Source organism: Panthera tigris, chromosome B4 (genome assembly GCF_018350195.1).
Source record: "Panthera tigris isolate Pti1 chromosome B4, P.tigris_Pti1_mat1.1, whole genome shotgun sequence".
Lineage (NCBI taxonomy): Eukaryota > Metazoa > Chordata > Mammalia > Carnivora > Felidae > Panthera > Panthera tigris.
In genome coordinates this window covers 128,878,778-128,901,072 of record NC_056666.1, presented here as the reverse complement: position 1 = coordinate 128,901,072, position 22,295 = coordinate 128,878,778, and the positions used below count along the sequence as shown (strand labels likewise).

Sequence of the window (22,295 nt, the reverse complement as noted above, 5' to 3'; positions counted from 1 at the left end):
AGAATCTTGATTTTAAAGAATTTTTTTATCTAGTACTTTAAAAAATTTTTAAGGTCATCGATACAGCTGAGATTTGAGATACGTTATTTAATGGGCTGGACCGAAGATACTGGAAAACCAGCTGCAACCCAAGCTTTGTCATTCACCATGACTCCGAAAAGGTCATTTATCGTGTTGTATAAAAGGATACATCGTAGAAAGATCCTGCGAGCAAACGAAATTGCACCATCCTGAAAAGTAACAAATACAGAATTGCTGAGTCACATCTTCCCTCACGAAAAGCACAGGTGGAGTAGACGTACAGGCCAAGGAACCCGGATCACGAAGGCGAATGTGAAATGGGATGTTTTCTAGCTCTGGTAGTTTGTAGTTAAGGTGGAGGCAGCAGGCTGGATCCAGGTGATATATTTGGAGTGAGGGCGTGTATGTGTAAGAAAGTCGCAGCCAGAGTGGGCTTATTACTCACCCGGGTTGAGGAACGCCTGCTAGGTCAAACAGTAGTGAAGATCCACGAGCCAGTCCAAAATCCAAGGGTACTGATGCTGCGGCAAATAGGCCAGGCGGGATTTTAGGGAGAGAATTCTTGGTGCCTGGGCACTAGGGGTGCAAGGCCACTCCATTAAATAGAGTTAGGACACTGTCTGTTCCTTTATTCGGTTTTCTTTTTTTTCAGTAAATACATTCATTGTGCATGCCTGTGGGCCGAGCACCACTGTGGGTGCTGGGGATACGCAGTGGGCCGGGTTTGGACGCGGAGTCAATCCGTTCATTGCGTCATCTCATATCTAATTACTTTTATGTGTTTTGGGTGAAGGTAGGAATGAATTCCTAAAATTGTTGGCCCAAAGCTTGATAGAGTGTGCGTGAGACAGTCTGGCTGGACTGAAAGGGAAAGAGAGCAAATCAGTTATTCCTTCCTGTGCTCACGGATATTTTAGAACTTGGAGGACTGATTTTCCTAGATTCTCTTGATTCAGGTGGTGTGTAAGAGCATACTTTGGGGCACCGTTTCCTAAAAACCATAATTTTGATATTTTTTTTCCTAGGAACTTGTGCATGTTATCTTAGTTTTATAAGATGAATCCAAAGTATCTGTGATAGGTCCTTTCTCATTGTTTTAAGTGGCAAGTAACAAGTACTGTAGTATTAACCTAGACTTTCTAGAAGGATTCTACATAATCAGTATTGGTCCTTAATTAGATATTCAATTGGTAAAATAGCCATACCTAACAGTGTATCTTTTGTTTAATACTCATATTTTGGTTTTGGCTAAAGTGATTGAAGGGAATTACTCTGAAGATAATAAAAAATTTTTAACTCTGAAACTGATGATCAAATGGAATTTATCACCTTATTTTTTTCTTCATAAAGTAATTTTCAAAAAACCCTAATGAAAGAAAGCCAATCAAACATATTAATAGAGGCAATATCTCTTAAGTTCTAATAGCCCATACCAAAGCAACAGCCTTTAGTTAATTAATTAATTTTTTAAAGTTTATTTATCTGAGAGAGAGAGAGGCAAAGAGAGGAGAGAGAGAGAAAATCCCAAGCAGGCTCCACACTGTCAGGGGGGCCCGTCGGGCTTGAACTGACGAACCACAAGATCATGACCTGAGTTGAAATTGGACGCTTCACCAAACGAGCCACCCAGGTGCCCTTAGTTAATATATTTAAGGCACGTGAGTAACAAATAGAAAGGCTGTTATGAGGAGGCGTCTGCATCTGATTTTGTCCTATGATGTAGGCAGCTATGTGTCTAGTAAACACAAAGAATACATTGTAAAGGCCATAAACCGTTTTGGTAACCCCATACATGATGTAATAAATGTAAACGTTAGGTGTAGTTGTTTTGTAGTGTTCTTGGTGACATCAACAGGTAAAGCTGCTGGCAGATGTCTTTAAATTATTCTGGATTTCAGGGCTAAGTAGTTTCTTCTTAATTAAACTTTTTATTTTGAGATGATTATGGATTCATTACACGTATTTTATTATTTATTCATTTATTTTTATTTTAGAGAGAGAGTGCAAGTGGGGGAGAGGGAAAGAAGGAAGAGAGAGACAGAGAGAGAGAGAGAAAGAGAATCTTAAGCAGGCTCCAAGCCTAGCATGTGGCCCAACGCAGGGCTCCATCCCATGACCCTGGGATCACGACCTGAGCCAAAATCAAGAGTCAGACACTCAACCCCGACTGAGCCACCCAGGTGCCTCTCACTACCCATATTTTAAAGGGGCATTTCATGAGATTTTGACATAGGGAAATACCTGTGACACAGTCAAGGTAATGAATATATTCACCGCCCCAAAAGTTTTTATCATTTTACCACATTTGCTTTATTATACTCTTTCTATAATTTTTTTTTCCTGAGCCTTTGAAAGTAAACTTAAAAATACATGTGTATGTGTGTGTGTATACACACATGTATGTCATGTTCCTTTGGTCCAAAATACGTCCACGTTTACTTTCTAAAACCATAACCACAGTCCACTTAAAATAAATGCGGCATTTAGTATAGATATTGTTGTCTCATAGGCAGCCCACGTGCCAATTTTCTGGTTGTCCCAATCGCATCCTTTATAGTACCAGATAGACTTGCCTTTTTACTAAACTTTTATTTTCAGATAACTGGAGCTGTAAGAAATCAGAGATACGCCACCATTGTTAGCATCTTGCAAAAGCCCGGCGTCACAACCAGGACATCGACATTTACACTGTCAAGACACAGAACACTTCTGTCACCACAAGCATCCCTCCTGTTGCCCATTTATAGCATTCCCACCTGCCCCTACTTCTCCTTAACTCATTGCAACTACCAATCTGTTCTCCGTTTCTGTAATTTTGTCATTGCAAGAACGTTTTAGAAATAAAATCGTACGGCGTAGAAGCTTTCGAGACCACGTTCTTGAACAGCATAGTTCTCTGGAGATTCATCGGGGTCGTTGCATGTATCGGTCCATCCTTTTTATTGTTTCGTAGTATTCCGTGGTTTGCGTAGTTTGTTTAAACGCATGTTGGGAGACATCGGCATCGTTTCCAGTTTTTGCCTATCGTGAATAAAGCCGCTGTAAGCGCTTGGGTATTGATTTTTGTGTAATCGGTTCTCGGGGCTCAATGCACAGGTGTGCCACGGCCAACCATCCCGTGGCGATGGCATACTTACTTTTTTAGGGAACTGTTAAATTGTTTTCCAGGGGCTGTGCCGTTTTACATCCCCAGCAGCAGTGGATGAGTTATGTAGTTTCTCTGCCTCCCCACCAGTATTTGATGGTGTTTAACTGTTCTCCCCTCGTCATTCTGCTGGATACACGAAGGGGATCCTGCCAAAGTTTTCATTTGCATTTCCCCAGTGGCTAATGACGTTCAGCATCTTTCTTTGTGCTGATCTAGTCTTTTAGATCCTCTCTGGTGAAATGTTAGTGCCTTACCCAGGTTCTAATTAGATTGTTTCCATACTGTTGACTTCTAAGAGTTCTTTCTGTATTCTGCGTAGTAGCCTCGTGGCAGATGTGTGGTTCCCGGCACCGCTCTCTCTCTGGCTTGTCTTTCCTTTTCATAGAACACAAGTTTTTTTTAAACTTGGGTAAAGTCTCATCCATTTTTCCTTTTATGACTCATGTTTTTGGTGTCAGGTCAAAAAGAACTCTTTGGCTAGCCCTGGGTCTTTAAGATTTTCTTCTGGTGTTTCCTAAAAGTTACAGGTCTGTGAGGGTGAACATATGGGCTCCCTATTTCTCCTTCCCTAATGTTGCTTGGGCGGGGGGATTGGGATGCCTGGTGATAGCCTGGTAAGGGTGGAAATTTGGGGTCCCCACTAGGCCTCTGTCGCCGTGGGTGGGACGTGATCAGTGAGGTTGGGTTTGGCCGGATTGGGCCTCCCCTTTCCTTGTCCATTGATTGCAGAGAGCGGGCTTCTGTTGGGGTCTGTTCTGTCTGCACCCCCTGCCATTTCCAGGGTCTTCAGCTCCCCGAGTCCAGGCTCTGTGAGGCAAAAAGGAAACCCTGGGAAGGGGGTTCACCACCGTGTCCTGAGGTCCCAATCCAGTTGGCTTTCTTCTTTCCACCTGTAAGAGTCTTTATATTTGTTGAGCATATCAAATGTCCAGGGTCTTCAACTGGGAGAAATAGGGGAGAGTGTACGTATTCCTTGTTTCTGGAAGCAGAAATCGGTAGTTTTATGTTCGTTGATAGTTTCTCTGTCAAAGAGAGATGCGTGTGTAAATTAACGTATAAACATAAATGTGCCAAGAGGCATGGATGCCGTTACTTACGCCTACAGCAGACTTTTGAGAAGTCTTCCTTCAAATACACCGCCACTCTTAAGATGTCGTTATCAGTGTGCAGCACGTCTGGTTCCGGCTGTGTCTCTGTCTTCTAACTCACCCTCCGTGTGTGTCCATCTTGGACACACTGGCCGCACTTTGCTAGGTAATGATTGCACGTGTTGTCGCTCACCGCGTCAGCAGTTGAAGTCTGTTTTCCTGATTTGCCATTATTCATGTCATGGTTACTTTTGTTTTAAGCTACAGAACTACACAGTTCCATGGTCTTTTTTCCGGAGCTCTTGGGCCAAATATTGTGTCATAATTTGGAACCTTCTGCATGTTGGAAAGGAAAGCCAGAGCATATACTAGGGTATACGCGGCCTGTAGTTGGCCGTGGGCAACACCCTGTAATCGCAGCCATTCATGTATCTGCAGCTAAATGATTCTGCATACTCATACTGGTGACATTAACGGTGTCGTCACACTTTGTCATCACATTTTATCCAGTGAACCTATCTCCCACCAGCACAAAAAAGGGGGGGTGGGGGAGGGAAGAAAGAAATGCAGTTTTCCAAGCCTTTTGGACTCGGAATTACACATAAAGGATTTTAGGCCCGTGGAAATAGGGCAGTCAGCAAGCCGAGCTGGAGTAAGGGCCCTATTTTTAGCCCTCAACGCCACGCTGTTTAACTGCTGAGGTGGTGCTCCAGGCCCTGGATTTGCCAACTGTGATTGTTTCCAGTATGAAAACAAAAGCGGCTATTGGTTTAATCCTGTTATATGGTGTTGATCTTAAAAATCGCTGGATTCATATTAGGATTTGGGGTTTAATCCTGTAAGGATCAGACTTTCATCTTATTTATCCTAAATCCCTCTTTAATCTTGTTAATTATGCCAGACCACTTTCCCAAGGGTCAGGGTGTGTGTGTGTGTGTATGTGTACATATACATATATAGTATGCAGTCATATAGTTCCTTTTTCCAAAGATATTTTTCTCTCTGAAAAAGGTCAGTTTTCTCACAAAGAGCCATAGAACCACATGTCCTTCTCCAGAGCGGCGTTAGCATTGCAAGGATGACATCAGTTCTGTATTCTTACACCTTAGATTATCGTAAATCTCTGCAAGGCCTCCTGAGAGGGAGTCTAGTGCTCGTCTTGGATTTCCTGACAAGGCGCACGGCACTCTTCTACAAGGGGAATGTTGTTAGAGTTTAGGGGCTCTTCGTCGAAAAAATACAGTTAAATTGGTTATAATTGAGATACCACTCTCCTATAGTAGAACAGAAAATCAGTTCTTAACTTTTGACCTTCACATTGAAATTGTGCTATGTACCTTAGGGAAGGAAGATACACATGTGGTCTCAGATCTCTCTCTGCTTCCACTTCATGGAATGTAACTGCTTTGGGCCTGGTGCTGTTTCTTTCCTTCTTTTTCTTAAAGGATGTCTGTCAACAACTGTCCTTGCCAAGCAGTAAAAATAATAGATCCTAGCTAACCATAAGTCATTATTTTTTTCTTATTTCTATTTTTTAGGGGTGGGAAGTTTTGTAATTGGATTCTAAGGTTTACTGATAGATAGGAACCAATCAACCTATACCAAATGATCTCTCTTGGAGCCCTACATCATTTTTCTTCTTCCTCTAGTTCTTGGGCGGTGGTTACTGTCGTTTTTAAATAATAATTGGGGTGCCTAATATAGATTCCTTAAGCTGCTAGAACATGGTGATTTTATATGGTAGGGAAAAATACCCTGGTTGACTCTATTTTAATCTTTCTATGAGTATTTCACTTCCAACAGTTACTCAAGGATTGCTAAATATAAAAGGTAAGGCAAACCATGGTATTGTGAATTAAAATAGCCTTTAGAACTATTGATATCTCATATTCAGCCAACCTTTATTTTTTCCAAATGAAGTAGGTACAGTCTTTTGATACATACATAGTTATACACAGCTATCAATGTCTACTTTGCATATTTATTTTAAAGAAAATAAATTATTTAAGGGAACTTATGTATTTATGTAAGGGAACTTTATTTAAGTTAAGGGAAGTGTATTTAAGGGAACTTCTTTGCAAAAATGCACGATGGCTTCATTATTGGCAGTGCTGACAGTGAGATTGTGGGAAGTGGAAAGAAGTTGTTACCAGGATCTAATTATATAAATGGGAAAAACTTAGGGTAAAGAACTCACTTTAGGTGATGGAGTGATTTTGTATGTGCATGCTTTGCCAGAAGTGAGGAGGGGCAACTTTGATTTCTAATCCGCTTTGGGGGAAGCTCCATATCAGGGCTGCGCAGAAACATTCAGTGAAGCAGCTCCTTTATCATAAAGAGAATTTTAATTAAAAAATGTTCTTGCATCGTGAGCAGAGTAAGCGACAGCCGGCCACACTGGGCATTTATCTCCTTCAAACCACATTACCAGTAATTGCTGCATTAAATCAAAGTCAGAAGAGATTACAGGTCTGAATCGAGCAAGAGGCTGGTGCCAACCCAAGGATTCCCACACTGCTGCGTCGCTGCTCCCAGAGCCTTGTCCCAGGCCCCAGTGGGGACGAGAGTCAGGGGATGCCTGACAGTCCATCTGTAAGGCACAAGCATGGTGACCACAATCCGAGAAGGGAGGCGGTTGCACGTTCAAGACCCCATGGCCTTGCCTTTTGGTTAGCTTTTGTTTTGAACACAAGGGGATGATTTCCCATTGTTTTGCAGTGCTCTTAGTGAAAAAGTGAGAGCATGTTACCTGCTTTGCACTTGAGGAGATCGCTTTGGGATAAAAATCACTTGTTCTTTCTCTGCTCCTTTACATAGTTGTATTGCCTTCCTGGTCAAGCGTGGTCCTCTCACTTGACTGAGTGGTTCAACAGAAACGGCCCTGCCCGAACCACCTCTCTGTAGGGGTTTCCCCACCCTCCTTCCCCGCTACTGCCTTTCCTCCTAACACAATTAACTTAGCTCTTTAAGTGCTTTCTGCTTCCTGTTGAGGCCATGTACTCCTCAGTTCTAGGTCTGGCTTCATAAATCAGATCATTGTGAAGCTCCTTTAAATGTCCTTCCTGAATTATTGGAGATGATGATGATGACGATGGCAGTGACGTTAAGAGCAGCTGTAATTTGATACTCACTCACCATATCCCGGCGCCTGTGCGTGTGCTGCCCCCCATGAGGTAGGCATTCTCATCATCGTTCTTTTCCCAGATCCTAGGACCTGAGGCAGAGACGTGTGAAAGAACTTTCTCGAAGTCACACAGCTGGGACATGGTGACCTGACTTCAGACCCCTGAACTCTTAAGAACTCTTACCGCACACCGTGTTGCTTCTGTACGCCCATCAGGCATTCTGCTAGGTGTTCAGGATGCTTCGAGGAATAAAACAGACTCTATAAGTCCCTGCCCTCCTGGGTTGGGAGAGGTGACAAGTTGAAAAGGATATGTGCTAGGGCCAAGGGGGTATGCAGGGGAGATGTAAACTAGACTGATCAGAAGTGATTTTCAGAAAAACCTGCTTTTATACTTCTGCTTAAATCTCATACCTAATTTGCCACCATACCCGTAATCTCCCTTTTCACGACTTTCTCCGTAATGTTGGAGGGCATGACGGTGACTTTCCCTATCTCCCCCTACCAGCCCACCCCCTCCCCAAAGAAAATAACTAGCCCTCCACAAACTCCTCGCAGTGAGTGGGGCAGGAATTAGTTTATTTTAATTTTTTAATAGCTCTGTTGAAGTTTAATTGCAGTACAATCAATTGCACATGTGTAAAGTTTATAATTTGGTAAGTTTCACATATGTATATGCCCATGAAATCACCCCCATGACCAGATAATGAATATGTTAGTCATCTCTGAAAGTTCCCTCATGCCCCTTGTAGTCCTTCCAGCTCTCTCCCTCCACCCTGCATGTTTGCAGGCAACCACTATATTCTTTGAGTCAGCATGGATTACTTTGCATTTTCTAGTATTTTGTAAAACTGGAATCACAATAAATTCTCTTTTTTTTTGCCCGGTCTATTCCACTCGGCCTAAATACTTGGAGATTCATCCATGTGATTGCATATACCAATGGTTCATTCATTTCTCTTGCTAAATCATAGTCGGGCTGTACCATAACTGGGCCACCATTAATCTTCTGATGGTCATTTGGGTTACTTTCAGTTTTAGGCTTTGATCTATAAAGCTGCTATGCATATTCCTGAACAAGTCTTTATATGAATACATGCTTTCATTTCTCTTGGGTAAATACTTAGAAGTGCAGTGGATGGATCATATGGTAGGTGTATGTTTAACTTTTTAAGAAATTGCTAAACTGTTTCCACACTGGCTGTACCATTTTAGACTCTCACCAGCAGTATTTGAAACTTTCTATTTTTCCGTTGCCTTGCCAGCATTTAGTCTTTTAAACTTGAGTCATTCTAACAGGTATGTAGTGGTCTTGTGGTTTTCGTTTCCAAATGAATAATGGCAGTGAATATCTTTTCACAGGCTCTGTTACCATCTCTGTATCTTCTCTGGTCAAGTGTCCAAATCCTTTGCCCATTAAAATATATATATATTGTGATAACTTGTTTTCTTGTGGTTGAGCTTGGAGAGTTCTTATATATCTTGGATACAAGTCCTTTATCAGATACATGCTTTGCAAATATTTTCTCTCAGCTGTGGCTTGTCTTTTTATTCTCCTTACAGTAGCTTTTGTAGAGCAGAAACTTTCAATGAAGAAGACATTTTATTAGTTTGTCCTTCTACAAACTGTGCCTTTGGTGTCATATCCTAGAAGTCTGCCTCATCCAAGGTCATGAAGGTTTTCTCCTAGGAGTTTTACAGTATCATTTTTTACCTTTTTATAGTCTGTGGTCCATTTTGACAACTAGATGTAATATATGGTATAAGGTTAGGATCTCGGCTCATTTTTATTGTGTGTGCATATCCAGTTGTCCTGATACCATTTGTTGAAAAGACTATTCTTTTTTCTTTTTCTTTTTTTTTTTTTATGTTTATTTTTGAGAGGGAGACAGAGACAGAGTGTGAGCAGGGGAGGGGCAGAGAGAGAGAGAGGGAAACACAGAATCTGAGGCAGGCTCCAGGCTCTGAGGTGACAGCACAGAGCCCAATGCAGGGCTCAAACCCACGAACCGCGAGATCATGACCTGAGCTGATGTCGGATGCTTAAACTGACAGAGCCAGCCAGGTGCCCTGAAAAGACTATTCTTTATCCACTGCCTCGCCTTTGTACCTGTGGATCTATTTTTCCATTTCCTATTCTGTTCTATTGATGCACTTTTCTGCCCTGATACCAATACCACACTGTCTTAAGGGATGTAAGTATTATGGGAACCAGTAGACTTCAGAAAAGTGACAGCAAACTGTCACAAACCTCAGGCATAGCCTGTGATTCCAGTCCACACCTGGTGAAAAGATCGTTCAAATCTTCAAAACCTATTTTTAAACAGTGGAACGAAATGGAGAGAACTACCATGGTCACGAGCCGGAAGACTTGATATTCCCGAGATACTAATTCTCCCCAAACTGATCTTTAGATTCAGTGTAATCCCAATCCAAATCTAAGCAAGTTTTTTTTTGGTAGTAGAAATTAACAAGCTAATTCTAAAATTCATATGGAAATGACAAGGGCCTCGAATAGCCAAAACAGTTTTGCAAAAGAAAAAGTTGGAGCACTAACACAGCTTGATTTCAAGTTACAGTAATTAAGACAGTGTGATACTGGTGTCAGTTTTGAGGTATATACATACCTCTTAATGTCATCCAATGAGATTGGGTCAGTTAGGTTTCGCTGCCTAACAAACCTCCCCAAGACGTAATGCCTTAAAACAGTGTTAGTCGTTTACCTGCTCTCAGTTCCGCAGGTCAGGAATCTGGGTGGTTCTTCTTGTCGGGGTTGGCCGGGCCTGGGTGTCTGGGATGACCTCCCTGTCACATCTGGTGGTTGGCTAGCTGATTGGTCTGGGGAGCACAGCTGGAGCAGTTCCCCTCTATTCCACTTTGTTTTCCATCCGTCCTTACACGGTAGTCTCAGGGTTCCAGAGCATAGCAAGGGAGGGCAAGTCCCAGTGAACAAAACACCTGTCAGACCTCTGATTGCGTCACATTTGCTGATGGCCCAATGGCGAACGCAAGTCACAGGGAAGGCTAAGACCAATTTCAAAGGGTGGAGGGAAAATCCCACCACTTCATGAAGAGGCTCTGAAATCGTCTGACGATTTTTGTAATCTATCACAGAGGTATTATGAATGAAGGAAGATAAAAGTTTCTGTGGAGGGTAAAAGGCTCTATTATGTAGCCTTATGTAGAATCATTTGTAGACATATTTCCCTAACAGCATTTGAATATCTGTAGTTATTTTCTGTTCTAAATGGTGTATCTTTGGTGCGCCTGGGTGGCTCAGTTGGTTAAGCGTCCAACTTGACTTTGGCTCGGGCCAGGATCTCACAGCTCATGAGTTCAAGCCCCATGTCAGGCTCTGCGCCGACAGCATGGAGCCTGCTTGGGATTCTCTCTCACTCCTCTGTCTGCCCCTCTCCTGCTCATGATCTCTCTCTTTCTCAAAATAAATGAACAGTAAAATAAAAAAATAATTAAAAATAAATAAAGGCATATCTTTACCCTTACCCTTTATGTACTGTCTGTCTTTCTGGATTTCCAGTGAATGTCTATTGGCCCATTTTTTACGGATACCTTTTACTTCTTAGTAGTACTGATGTAGCGAAAGAGTAATTAAAGACACTTCTGACAAAAATGTTCATTTCTGGCCTCACTGTTTGCATGCCTTGTCTCTCTCTCCAGATAGAATAACGCATTTCAGCCATAGCGTGGCTTATTCTGTTATTACCCATACTTCCTTGTGTACCGTGTGTCACGCAAAGGAGTCCTTTCTGTACACAACTTCTCCGGTAGGTATAATTTCAAGTGTTTCCATTGGTGTAGAAAATTCAGCAATTCTCACAGCACCTTACAACCAACAGAACTTTTGCGTGAATATTTTTGAATAGGCTCTTGACTTCGTGCCATATATTTACCTGCCTGCTTTTCTTTACGCGTGCTACGTATGGCCCCGCCCCTTCCATGCTGTTGTATGCGTTTGGAATGCTGTTCCACTGCCTCAGAGCCCCCCACCCCACCTGGAAAACTCTTTGCCACAGTTCATTTTAACTGCTCGTGAAATATTCCTGGCTTCCGTTGCTCTGGGGAGTTCGATGGTGGCAGTGGTGGCAGCTGTGGCCTTTCTCCCAAGTCACAGTGTAACACATGTGGCATCTGTCAAGTGGTATTTTGGTGTTTATTATTTTCCACTCTCTCTCCCTCGCTGCCAGCTCTTTGAGAGTTTTTTCAATTTCTAGGGCTTCATGCGATGTTGGGGATACCTTGGTTGAACGAATGGGTGTTGACTGAATGAGCAAATGAGAGATGGTCTGTTCCTGGTTGTCAGTCCATTTCGCTCCAATTTGTAGTTGCAGGTAATTGCAGACCTTCCCTTTTCACATGCTGATAGGCATGTGCTGTGTGAACGGTATTGGCTTAAAAAAAAAAAAAAAGGTATTGGCTTAATTCTTTTTTTTTTTTTTGAGTTTATTTATTTATTTTTAGAGCGGGGGTGGGGGGGCAGAGGGAGAGAGAGAGAATCCCAAGCAGGCTCCGCACCGCCAGTGAGGAGCCCCCAATGTGGGGCTTGAACTCACCAACCACGAGATTATGACCTGAGCGGAGGTAGGACGCTTAACCGACGGAGCCGCCCAGGCGCCCCGGTATTGGCTTAATTATTTGAGAGAAATGCAGAGTTGGACAGACAGGTCCTGCCCTTAAAGAAGTCGCCTAAGAGATTAAACGAGCATTGCTAAAAACATACAAGGTGCTTAGTGTGCTATAAGTCAGCTAAAGGTAAAGTACCATGAAGTTCAAACAAAAGAGAAATGCCTTCTGGCTGGAAGTAATCAGGAAGAGCTTTGTGGAGCAGATTGCATTTAAGGGAGACCTCCAAGGGGTCTGTTTTAAGGTTTGGTCATTTTGAAATGGGCACGAAAACCATACAATCAAAGGCACAGAGCCAAAAAAACAAGCAAGGTAGCAGTCCAGTCCACCTTGATAGAGGCAATAGTAGGTGGTTGAATGTATCAGTAATTATTTTTGTACCTCACTGTCACTTGGAAGACGACGAAGTATTCCAAGATAGAAAGTTTTGTTCCGATTTACATGCAGGTATCGTGTCTATTGTCCATTCTGATCATGAATTTATTAATTTTGCTGCCATCCTTTTACTGCTGTTACTAAAACAGCTCTCTCACACAAAACTTCTCGATCCCTATTTGCTAAATTCAGTTATCTTTCCTAAATTCTCATTTTTTAAACCTTTCTGTATTTCTGCTTGACATCGCTATATACTCAACTCTGGTATCAATTTATGAAATACTTTCCCTAGTGTAAGAGACACAAGATAGAAGAATAGTAACAGATGTCCTCTATGTCCTGGCTTTTGTGAACAGTACATGATCCTGCTTAATCTTTTTTATCCTTTGTTGCTATTTCTGCCTTCTAGAAGTGAGTATTCCTTAAGGTTCTATTTTCAGCCCTTTGCCTTGTATCCACTGCTCGTTTATCTTTCTTTTTTTTCTTTCTTTCTTTCTTTCCTTCTTTCTTTCTTTCTTTCTTTCTTTCTTTCTTTCTTTCTTTCCTTCCTTCCTTCCTTCCTTCCTTCCTTCCTTCCTTCTTTCTTTTTTCTTTCTTTTTTAAAGTACATAGTGGTTCAGTAATGTTGTGGACTAAATCAGTGTGGGAGAACATTGCTCATTTTTAATCTCAACCACATTCTGCTGTTGGCTGTTCCTCCCATGCTCCTGTTGCCTCTTCATTTCTAACCCTGACCTCTCTTCTAGGGCTGCCACCTACACCTCTGAGCACTTGTTAGACATTTCCTGTTGGATGTCCTGCCATAACTTTAAACCAGTGTATGCTTCTGATTTTCCTGTTTTATCAGTGTGATACTTACTTGGCCAGTCAGCTCAACTTAGAACCTTAGTGTTAGATTTAATTACCTTTCTCTTCTACCCTGTATCCGAACAGTCTGCAATTCCCGTGGATGCTGCCCTTGTAATGTCTCCTACGTCTCTACCTTCATTATTCCTACTGCTGGCATGTGGTTTTGCATTAGTAATCTGTAGATGATTGCAATTGTGTAGCCTCTCCTCGGCCTCCCTGCCTTCAGCTTGTTTCTCCTTTCCGTTCTTCCTATGGCCACCAGAGCTGTTTTCACGAAACAGTTTTGTAACAACACTCTTCCCTTCTCAAACTGTCTTTAAAGATGAGGTCTGAAATACATACATAGCTTGATGTACTAGCCTCTCCACAGTGAATCCAACCTACTTTTCTTAGCATTTGCCACTATTTACCCACAGTTGTCTAGACTGGTCACACTGGTCCATAAGTAGGTCTTGTGTATTTCTAACTACATATTTTACCTATATATATCTCTGTCTTTCTCTGCCTCGTCCCCTTCATCCCCATCTATCTCAAGCCCTGTCTGTTTTTGAACTGCTGTGTTATCCCTGTACACAGCAGTCATTGGAATCTTCTAATATTATTGTCACTAAAACTAATTTTATACCTTAGAGCGGAAGTCCTTGCAGTCTGTGTTAAGCATCCTACCGTGGACACTCTTGGTAGGATTGTGGCGTAGGCAGAAGGGAAGGAAAGAGAGAAGGAAAAAAGAACAAGAGAGTAGAAAAGAGAAGAATCTCCCAATACTGTCTGGCTGTCCGGTACTTGGTAAGTCTTTGAGATGCCTCCGAGACTTAAATTTCATGAATCTCAAGGTAGCTTCTAGATACCTCACTCTTAAATATTACTAGGTCCGTTTCTCTCTGATATCATTACATTCTATCTAACACATGTGTTATAGGTATGTCAGCTGTTGAACTGTGATCTGGGTGTCTTACTAATGAGATGCATGAAATATATATGAACAGCCATTTTCTGTATTTATAACTGATGAGTAAACAAAGACTTCAATACTATGAAAGCAGTCATAATATTGCAAAAAGTGTGTACTTTTTCAAATGGCATATATTTTAGAATTTTATTTTGACTATATTACAATTTAAAATTTTTTACAAGAGGTGAGTCAACAGGCAAGAAATACAGGGAGTTATAATTGAGATGCTGAATTATTTTGTCATTTTTCTGAAGGGGGCTAATTATTTAAACTAATTATTAGTTTAAATAATTATTAAACTATTAATAGGCAGAATCTAGGTAAGACATGGTTAAGTTTGTTTATCATCCGTGTCCTCCAGAGAGTTTATAGTCAGGCCATCATGTAAAGTAAAGCAAATGTGATAGTATAGAGGCTGAGAAAGTATGGCTAAGTTTTAAAGTACTTATACTCAAAGGAAACTGTTTTGATTCCCTTAAACTTATAAAAAGATAAATTATAGGAGCACCAAAGGCTAATTTAAATGTATTCAAACATATCAGAAGTTTGTCTTTAAAGTAATAAATGAAAACCTCCTCACCGTCCCACCCCCCCTAGAGATGTAGGTTTTGTCATATGTGTGTGTATATAAATATATGTTACATACAGTACATGGTATATATGTGGCATCTGTTGGTATGTGTATCGACCAGTAAGTTATATGTGTGTGTGTGTGTGTGTGTGTGTGTGTGTGTGCGCACGTGCACGTGACTATGTAACGTATCTAAGATATATAAAGCTTACAAATTAAATACATGATTTATTGATTGATATACAGAGATACATATGTGCATTTAAAAATATGGAATTACACTCTCTACATTATTCAGCAATATAATTTTTTTCACTTAATATTGTAGTCACATCTTCTCACCCTGTATGTATAGATCTATCCTCAAGAAGAATTTAAAGCTCTCGAAATTGACAAGGCTCGCAGTAACATATGTGGAGACCATTTTCAAATTTAAATTATATAGGTTGTTCTTGGGGCGCCTGGGTGGCCCAGTGGGTTATGACTGTTGGTTTCAGCTCAGGTCGTAATCTCACGGTTTGTGGGTTTGGGCCCCGTGTTGGGCTCCACGCTGAATGGCAGGGCTTGCTTGGGATTCTCTCTCCCTCTCTCTGTCCCTCTCCCTCTCACGCTTTCTCTCTCAAGGCAGATAAATAAACTTACAATTTTTTTTTTTATCAGTTCTAGAATTTGAATTATAGTGTGTCATCTTAAATACAGTACCATCTGGGAACTTCTGGGATCTTCCGTAATTAATTCACCAAATATTGAACGGAGTTAACTCATGAAATTTATCAGCCATAGTTCATTATTGCAGCCCTCCGTGGTTTATAAGAAGTGCATCGTTTCCCAGTCTTCCTATCGGGAGGAATCTTGATACCAGTCACATCAAGGATGTAATAGTGATTTATGTTAGTTTACAAGTATCTTATGTGGCCAGTACTGCTGTACTGCTCTGTATGAAATGCAGTAGGGTGGATGTGGAATGGTATGGTGTACAGGGAGTAAGAAGGGTTGGAGAATTATTTGATTTGTGATTAGAAGCAGAAATTTAGTGGGGCGCCTGAGTGGCTCAGTCGGTTAAGCGTCCGACTTCAGCTCAGGTCGTGATCTCGCCGTCCGTGAGTTCCATCCCCGCGTCGGGCTCTGTGCTGACAGCTCGGAGCCTGGAGCCCGTTTCGGATTCTGTGTCTCCCTCTCTCTCTCTGACCCTCCCCCGTTCATGCTCTGTCTCTCTCGGTCTCAAAAATAAATAAACGTTTAAAAAAAAAAGTAGAAATTTAGTATCAGATTTTATTACAGAAACATTACTTTTGTTATTTCTTAGTTACCGCTTTAATAGTGGTGTAGGGGATAGTCAGAATGTATATGAAAGGCCCTTAACATGTGACAAATCCAATCAAAAATGTTATGAAAATGTTATGAGGCTCAGATAATCCCGAGTCAGAATTGACAAAGCCAGAGGCTCATAGTTGTGAGAAAGTGATACTGTGGACGTGTTCATTAAGAGCAGCTTTGAAAAAAATGTTATTCTTTGTGTGAGAAGTGACTTATGGTGTTTAATTTTGTGCTGTAGCCTCCTTTTGCCTTTTGGTTTTACCTGTGTGCTTACCTATTTCCCCCAAGACTGTAAAGTCCTTGACAACAGGACTGTGTTCATTTCTCCAGTGTTTAAGCACGGTACTAGATGTTCAGTAAATTTTAAAACGTTACACTGAATTAATGCATTATTGTATCTCGTGTGTAATGCACAGACCCAGTATACCAGCGATCTGAAGATAATCTAGTACGTTCTAATGGTCCACCCAATCTCTTAGAACCGATTTTAGGTACATGTTTCACCAAGAGAACTATCTTAGATGTGCTAAAGCCATTTTGACTCTTAAAAAACAATTTCTTCTGAACAATCCTAAAATAAAATGCAATGACCATAAAAGGAGGAAAATTGCACCGGGGGCGGGGGGCACAGCAATACATAAACTCTCACAAATGCCTCACAGTTGCATTTAATCCTTATGGTTTAATCTTACTGAAACATGTTATAATATTACTGGCTCTCCAAGATTAGGGAGATCATAGCCCTTGAAACTAATTTAGAATTATTTACCATTTGAACTTTTGAATGCTTGCGCCAAGTAGGGAATTTCTTAGGAGCACTAGTTATAAATAGTGTGTCCCTTACTAAGCATTCACTTTCTGCTCACTGTATGTCCTATTTTCTAAGAATTACTTAGCAGTTGTCTGGTTTTATTTTTGTTTATTTTTTGCATTTTTTAGCAGTCCTCTGGTTTTAGATGGGCTGTCTCAACTTTGAACCCCAACCCGCCGTGCTTTATCGGACTGACTTAACACCTGTCCATGTTTGTTCCTGCTTTTAATATCTGGCATAGAAATATGCGTGCACATGTGTGTTCGTATATAATGGTAGGGTGGGTATAGCAGCTTCCTAACAGAGGAAGAGCAACTGATTTTCTGAAAAGACCTTTCCACCCCCACCTTTTTTGCAGACAGCCGGAGTTAATCCTTACATGTTTGATTGGAACAGCTGAGAGAGTGTGTTGCATATCTGAAGGTCTCCGGTGGACTCATGTTGCCTCCGAGCTGGGGCCACCTCCCTCTTTTCTAGTGCCGATCCTGCCAGCTGTCCCGGCCTCTGTTAAAGCACAGTGAAGGAGGTGTTAAATGATACACAAACATACACTGTCATGAAAGGGATCCCTTTACTGCATGTAGCGGGGCGACTTCTTTTTTCTGCCCTTCCTTGCCACGACAGAGGGGTTTTATACTGTTAATCCTAGCACCTGTCTCTGCCGGAGACGGTTAGGAGGGGTGTGTGTGGCGTGTGTGTGTGCGTGTGTGTGTGTGTGTGCGCGCGTGCGTGCGCGCCACCCTACCCAAGGAGGAGTAGAGAAATAACACCAGACCCATCTGCCTTTCCATGTCCTGGATTGGGAGTGTTCCCCTCTGACGCATTTGAAGCCGGGAACATATATATCATTTGGATCCTGGATACCTTGTGCTTCCTGCCGTTGTTTTTTTGTTTGTTTGTTTGTTTTTTACTTTTTGTTTTTGCCTCTTTAAGGAGCCCGTGTTCTCTGTCCTGGCTGTCATTCTCTGCCTCTTGAGTTTCTGGTGGTGGAGTTGTCAGTTTGAACCCACCAGAAATAACAAGTCTCTACTGTAGTTTTCAGGCTGTAACTAGTAACTCAGTTGGAGGTTTTTTTGCTTTTCCCCTGAACGCTTCTTCTGTGTAGTGTTGAATGTTACTGGGGTGGACGCTTGGGCTGAACCAAGCTCCAGCTTCATCATCTGAGCCAGCAGACCTATCTGCGTAGACTGGGAGGCAGCCAGAGATTTTTGGGTGCTACCTAGTCCCTTTGGACAGGACAGCCAGATCAAACAAGGCAAAAGCATAGACGCTTTTGGTACTGTCTTTATCTGAAGATATTTTTCCCCTTTGCTATGTATGGTGTATATTGTATGGATTATCAATATCCTGTTGTCCAGGTAAGCTGAGGGCTATAACGTTTTTTTTGTTTTTTAAAGTACCATTTGATTGATGTGAAGGTTTTATGGTGGGATGAAATGCTTATAAGCTTTCTGTCTTTTGACCTGGTACCACTCAGGGCATAGATTTCCCATGGTACTTTGCTAATTTGCTGAAACAGAAGGTTTGAGTTTTATAGTATTGAGGACTGGGCAGGGGAGGTTACTTTCAACTCTAGAAGTTCTTGAAACTTCAGAGAGATTCCTGTGCGCGTGTGCGTGCGTGCGTGCCTGTGTGCATGTGTGTGTGTGTGTGTGTGTGTGTGTGTGTGTGTGTGTGTGTGTTTAAACACAGCGAGCTTGCCATTATAAATGTAACATACTAAGTCACCGTATTAAAGTATACTTGAGGCTTCATTCTGAGTACATGACAAGCACAGATGGCGGTTGCTGTTATGTTTCAGAAAGGTAACGTACGGTGGGGCACTCTCTACACACTTAATGTTTTAGACTGTTTTGTGATGGGATTAGTGGCATCTTATTAACTTACTGAAGTCTAGAATCAGGAAATGTCAAGTCATTATGAAGTGTATTCCAGATATCTACCATTTGCCTTTAAATTAGTAGCAGTATAGTGAGTGAAGTTAAAGTATCCTGGATTCTGATTCAAGCTATAGCGTTAACCACCTCCATGATATGCTCAAATAGCTTCATTTTACTTGATTTCACTCTCCCTATGTATGAAATGAAGGGGTTGGACCAAGTGATCCTTCATAGGTCGCGATTCTTTGAAATACTAATGGATTGTGCTGAAAACTTAGAACAGGAGGATAAAAACGGTTAATACAGTTAATTCTGAATTACAGATACTAGCAGTTTTCTCAGTTTGTTTCGGTTTACTTTTATTTTCATGGTACTTCATTATTTTTTCCTTTGAAATGGCCATTTCTCTAATAATTAGCTCCTAAGCTGTAGGTTGGACAGAAATGCATAGGGTTAAAGGAAGTGACAAACTAACCATTACATCCTATTGTGTATTTTGGGCCTAAAGGCTAACCAGGCTATTTTTAATTGAACCTATTGGGTAAGCTCTCCAGAGGAAACTCCCAGCTCTCATTCATGGCCACCAGGATTGAAGTCAGATGGGAGGGGATGTGGTTATGTTTCTTCAACTATGCGTTTTACTTATATTCTGTTGTATGTATGTGTTTCCATTATTTTGAGTTATTCAGGTCAAGGGTATTTACCACAATGAGGTTTTGATATATTTGTGGGTCTTACTTACCTGTGGACTGTTTCTCTACTGGCATAAAACAGTAGATTGGTCCACATAAGAGTTTAAGGCTGAAAGTGTCATGAGACTAGATTAAAAACAAAGCTTCTTCCAAGTAAATATTGATGTGCTTTTGAAGAGAAACATCTGTGAGCAGTATTTTTCTGAGACCCAGCTAGCAAAGTAAGGGACTTGTAGTAACAGTTGTATAAGTAAAATTGCGGGGAAAAACTGGAAAAGCAAAAGTGTTCCCAAAGAAGATTGAAGTATCAGAGATCTATGGAAAAAATAATTATAATGTATAAAAGAAGTTTTGGGGTAGGAAACTGGCCACCTCCCAACAAGGGAAAGGTGGTGGGGTGGATTAAAGCATTCTTATTTAGAAATTACAACATTTGCTAGTCTTTAGCAGTGCAATTTTATTCGTTTATGATAAAATGTATTTGACACCCTAAATCTTTTTAGTCATTAAGTTTTAGTATTGGTAAAGGTAGCGCTCAGTGTTTGAAACAACTCTTTCCTGGCTTTGCTCCATTTAGTAGCTATATTCTATCTGAAATTCAAGTAGCTTACAAATGCAGATAATGAGATTTTAATTTTAAGAGTACACTCTCTATTCCACCACATCAGGGAAATGAATGAGATTGGAAAAACAATTTTAAGTTGAAGGATCCAAAACTATTTTACAATCTTATTTATTAATTCAGTTAGGGAAACAGTTTTCTTTCAGCGCCTTTGTAAATGGGCAATAGATAGTTGTTGGCCACCTAAACTTTATTTATTAAAAAAATTTTTTTTTAATCTTTTTATTTATTTTTGAGACAGAGAGAGACAGAGCCTGAGCAGGAGAGGAGCAGAGAGAGAGGGAGACACAGAATCTGAAGCAGGCTTCAGGCTCTGAGCTGTAAGCACAGAGCCTGACCCGGGGCTGGAACTCACGGACCGTGAGATCATGACCTGAGCTGAGGTCGGACGCTTAACCGACTGAGCCACCCAGGCGCCCCTTATTTTTTATTTTTTAAAATTTACATCCGAATTAGCATCTAGTGCAACAATGAATTCAGGAGTAGATTCCTTAGTGCCCCTTCCCCATTTAGCACATCCCCTCTCCCACAGCCCCTCCAGTAACCCTCAGTTTGTTCTCCATATTTATGAGTCTCTTCTGTTTTGTCCCCCTCCCTGTTTTTATGTTATTTTTGCTTCCCTTCCCTTGTGTTCATCTGTTCTGTGTCTTAAAGTCCTCATGTGAGTTGAAGTCATATATTTGTCTCACTGACTAATTTCACTTAGCGTAATACCCTCCAGTTCCATCCACGTAGTTGCAAATGGCAAGATTTCATTCTTTTTGATTGCCGAGTGATACTCCATTGTGTGTGTATATATATATATATATATATATATATATATATATATATATATATATATGCCACATTTTCTTTATCCATTCATCCATCGATGGACATTCGGGCTCTTTCCATACTTTGGCTCTTGTCGATAGTGCTGCTATAAACATGGGGGTACACGTGTCCCTTCGAAACAGCACCCTGTATCCCTGTATCTAGGATAAATGCCTAGTAGTGCAATTGCTGGGTCATAGCGTAGTTCTATTTTTAGTTTTTTGAGGAACCTCCATACTGTTTTCCGGAGTGGCTGCACCAGCTCGCATTCCCAGGCCACCTAAACTTTTATCTCCACTGTAGTTATAAAATTTTCTTACTGGCTTCTGTCATATTCTTATACTTAGTTAAATTAAAGCTCCTCACTGGATAACATGTGTGGTTCTGTACTGATGCATTATGCCATTGGAAATCATTGAGGATATGGCTGAACAGTATTTTTTTTAATTAAAGATTTGGCACCTGTTTTTTAAATTGTTTCTAGAATTGCTAGTGTTGAGATAACGAAATAAAGTGAGTTCTCAACATAAGGCAAAAAAGTATTTTCAGAACTTGACCATTCATTGCTCTTATTGTTAATAAAATCACGCCTATATTAAGAGTACGCAATTGAAATTGGTTATCTTATTAGTTATGATTTTTGTAGAGCCGAGTCTAGACCAAATCAGGTTAAAATACAGGCAGAGTAAATAGATAGGGGCTTGCTTGCTATGATTTAAAGGACAATGACTATGGTCTCCCTGCCCAGAAAAAAAAAAAATCTATTTGTTGAGAAACTATTTCTGAAATTATTCTTTTGGATTAAACATTACTGCCTCTGGCTGGATGTTTAAAATGTAACTTGTTAGGATGGCTACTGTAAAACAAACAAACAAACAAAACCAAAACAAAATAACAAATGTTGGCAAGGGTGTGGAGAAATTAGATCCCTTGTACACTGTTGATAGGAATGTAAAATGGTACAGCTGCTGTGGAAAACAGTATGGTGGCTCCTCAAAAAATTAAAAATAGAACTCCCGTCTGGCCCAGTGTTTCCATTTATGGGTATATACCCCCCCAAATCGAAAGCAAGGTCTCAAAGAGATAGTTGTGTACCCGTGTTCACAGTAGCGTTATTCACAATAGCCAGAAGGTGGAAGCAATAACCCAAGTGCCATCAGTGGATGAATGGTTCACCGAAATATGGTAATACGCACAATGGAATATTAGTCTTTAAAAAAAAAAAAAAAAAAAGAGGCAAATTCCAACATAAGCTGCAACATGGACGAACCATGAGAGTAGTCCTGCTGAGTGAAATGAGCCGGTCACAAAAAGACAGGTACCATATGATGCCACTCATATGAAGTACCTAGGGTAGTCCCATTCCTAGAAACAGAAAGTGCAATGGTTGT

At 41.0% G+C, this 22,295-nt stretch overlaps 1 protein-coding gene across 12 annotated transcripts in view; it reads left to right on the top strand.

Moving 5' to 3' along the window:
• Window positions 1-22,295, top strand: part of RBFOX2 (RNA binding fox-1 homolog 2) — a 280,295-nt gene that overhangs the window by 153,289 nt on the left and 104,711 nt on the right. Inside the window, exon 1 of one of the 12 annotated variants that reach the window (XM_042993163.1) lies at window positions 1-287. The exons of the other annotated variants lie outside the window; for them this stretch is intronic. The gene's annotated coding sequence lies outside the window, so the exon portion shown is untranslated. The remainder of the gene's footprint in view (window positions 288-22,295) is intronic. 12 annotated transcript variants of the gene reach the window in all.